We start from the raw sequence: 3,449 nt of genomic DNA on the forward strand, positions 1-3,449 counted from the left end.
ATGTGTTATACAAAATGTAATGCCTCAACTACGCGTCAGGGTGGGGGTGGGGGGGGGGGGGGGGGGTCCCCAGTTAAAATTTGATTATTTTGGGGGTTGCGGCCTGAGAATGTTGAGAATCACTGCTGTGAAGTACACAAGATACACAGGTAATAATTAAGGCTGGGACTTTAACTGATTAATTGCGATTAACTAATTACCGAAAATTACGCATTTTAATCACTCTTAGTTTTTGCACCACAGAACCAGGACCGATCTTCAACCAAGAAGAGACAACAAACGCAAAGGGAGAAGTAGCCGATCAGAGCGCTTTGCTTGGCCCAGTGGATGCGAAATTTAGATTTAAAAAACTCACTTGTTGATTCACTCGTACAACAAAATGTCTTTTACTTGAAAAAAATTACAAATAAAAAAGCTTCTCAGGTCAAATATCGATGTGCGATTAAAATGTGATTAATCGCGATTAATTAATTACAGAGCCTGTAATTAATTAGATTACAATTTTTAATCGCATCCCAGCCCTAGTAATAATGGATCTTAAACTGTTTACCAGCGTGCAGATGATAAAAAAAAGGGGAAAAAAAGAAAAATCCCTTTGGGAGGGGAGCCAGGAGGGTCTGCATCCCATGGGCAGCAGGGCTGCAGGATTGAATAACAGCACGCACCAAATCAGTGGTTCTCAACCTTTCAGGCCGTGACCCCCAAAATAATCATATTTGATCTGGGGGACCCCCACCCTGCACAAGCACTTGGAATTGTAGGAGTTGGCATTACATTTAGTTTGACTAAATCTATTCCATTGTGAAAAAAAAACCACAATCCCACAATCGAGATGTGTCTAAGGGAGCTGGGAGGTGTGTTGCACTTGGAAAGATGACGATTTACCCTGTTAAATAAGGAGCCCCTATTCTTGAAAATTTGGTCGCCCATCTTAAAATTGCTTGATGAGTTACAATGATCCAGCTCAATATCGTGCAGTCCCTGGGTAACTGTTATGCTTGCCAAAATTGTTGCAACTTTCTTCTCTCTGTGGAGTGACGGTCTGAGATGCTGTTTTTATGGCTTTTTTTTTTTTTTTGCGTCTGGTTTTGTATGCTTTTATAAATAAATATATATATATATATATATATATATATATATATATATATATATATATAATTTCTGTATTGTTGTTATTGTCCTTGTCCACTTTTATTTGGAGGGTGATGTTTGAATATATCTGATGTTTTAATATATCTGTATATTTTGTAAATTCTGGACTTCAGATATGCCTGTTCATATAGGCCTATTAAAAAAATGAAAACTGCAATAAACAGATGTTTAAAAAAAAAAAGAAATGTGCAGATACCCTGTATACAGTTATACTGTATGTTGGTCTGTTGACTGTTGAGTGAGAAAATAATGTTAACATTTAGCTAAACATCTGGGGACCCCCTCAAAATAATCTGGGTGCCCCTCTGGGGGTCCCGACCCACAGGTTGAGAACCCCTGCACCAAATAATACCTCAGGGTTTTGTCTCTTTTAAAAGAAAGGAAGGGAGGAGGAAGGGAGGATTCCATAAGCCTATTCGAAAATAGGAAGCGAATTATCAGAAATTCGCATTAAGACAAAGCAAATTTAGCCTGTTTCCATTTGCAGGTGTCATTCGAATTATGAAATCGGGCTTGAGTTGATCGGGCTGATCTTTTTCAGACCGAACCGAGATGTGAGCACTGCACGACTGCTGTGACTCGCTGCACAGTGCACACTCTTCTTGCAAGCTTCAGTGTCCTCTGGAAGGTGGCCGATCTGCAAGCTCACAGCGCGGCGCGGAGACGCGGATGCCAGCTGCTAGAATCTATTCGCATTTATTGTCTGACCCGTTTCCATTCACAAATGCGTATTTAGTTTATTCGATAAAGCCTCAAGATCCATCTCCTCCAAGCGGATAAAAGTTTTTTGCGGATAATGAAAGTTTATTCGAATTTTGAAGTGTTTCCATAAAAAGATTTATGTGAATAAGCCTTAATGTGCATTAAGAGGCTTTATGGAAACGCCACTATTGTGAAACTATCCTGATGGTAGGCTTTCCGTTGACACTTATTTCCTGTCTAAGATGTTAAAATAACATGTAGATCTATGCTCAATGTTTAAACATGATTTGTTTCAAATGAAATAAAATCATTACTGGTTTGGGACACACAAGGTTTCCATAAATATGAATTTACTGAATCATTGTGTTTTGTTTAGTTTTTTACTTAAAGGGATATTTCACTTTCAAAAAAACCTTTGGTCATGTTATCGTCTAATCAGGCTTTTATGAACACCCTGAACAGATTTTAATTTGCTTGATTCAATATTTAGATATGTGATGTAAATGTTATCAGGCCCTCCAGGCCCTTTCACTTGAAAGTGTAATATCCCTTTAAGTTGTACTCTTCTTTTTAACATGAAATAAGAAAACAAACAAACACATCAACCAATTAAATTGATTGTTTCAATATTTTATTGCCATAAACAGACAACAAATTAAAAAAGCTAAATGGATAAGACATAAAAAAGCCATAAAGATAAATGACACAAATAACCAACATTACCAAATCAACATAATGCCTTAAAAAGTGCAATGAATTGTATCAAAAATAATAACCTCACAAAACTTAAAATCCATTGTTTAGTTTTCATTTGAAAGAATTACTTTAGCAGCAGACCATTAGACCATGAACTTAACCCTAAACATTAAACCATATTCAAACCATTATAAAAAAAAGAAGAAAACAAATGAAAGCTAGATACCATTCTTAGGTTTTATATAACTTTTTTTTACTGATTAGGTGCGTGGTCTACGTTATCTTTTTTTCTAGATTGATATTTAAGCAATATTACACGAGAGGGTGAGGGTTTATCGTAATTATTCTACCGCCTGCGTTGCCGCAGGCACGAGCCTGAAGGGTGAGTGCCCGTAGGCAGCGCCCTCGAGGGTAATATTGCTATTATACAACTGTTGCCCTAAAAAAAACACTTCAACTTCATTTCATTGTATTTAAGATATTCGATAGGAATTTGTAATTTTTTCATGAGACATTTAGCTACTAGTCCCTGAACTTCACATGAAAACTGCTAGCCTAGCCGCCTAGCATAGTGTGGGGAGAGAGGAGTGCTTGCTCTCTTTCGTGACCAATGCAGCTGATTTCTTTATTTGATGAGACAGTGCAGTAGTGAACATGCACGGTTGGAGAGCCTGTTTTTCATTGAGAGCCTGACTACCTGTTGTATAATTCTATGCCTTTGATGTATTGATGTTGATGTATTAATGAATTACCTTTCTTATTGTAAATTGCTCTGGATTAAAAGCGTCTGCTAAATGCCTACATTGTTAATTGTAAATTGTACAGTAAATGCCTGCTCAATAACTCAATAACAAACCGCAGTCTAACCTAAGACTCAGAGCATAATAATTATGCTCATA

The sequence above is a fragment of the Nannobrachium achirus genome (genome assembly GCF_963921795.1).
Source record: "Nannobrachium achirus genome assembly, chromosome: 14".
In the NCBI taxonomy this organism is placed as follows: Eukaryota; Metazoa; Chordata; class Actinopteri; order Myctophiformes; family Myctophidae; genus Nannobrachium; species Nannobrachium achirus.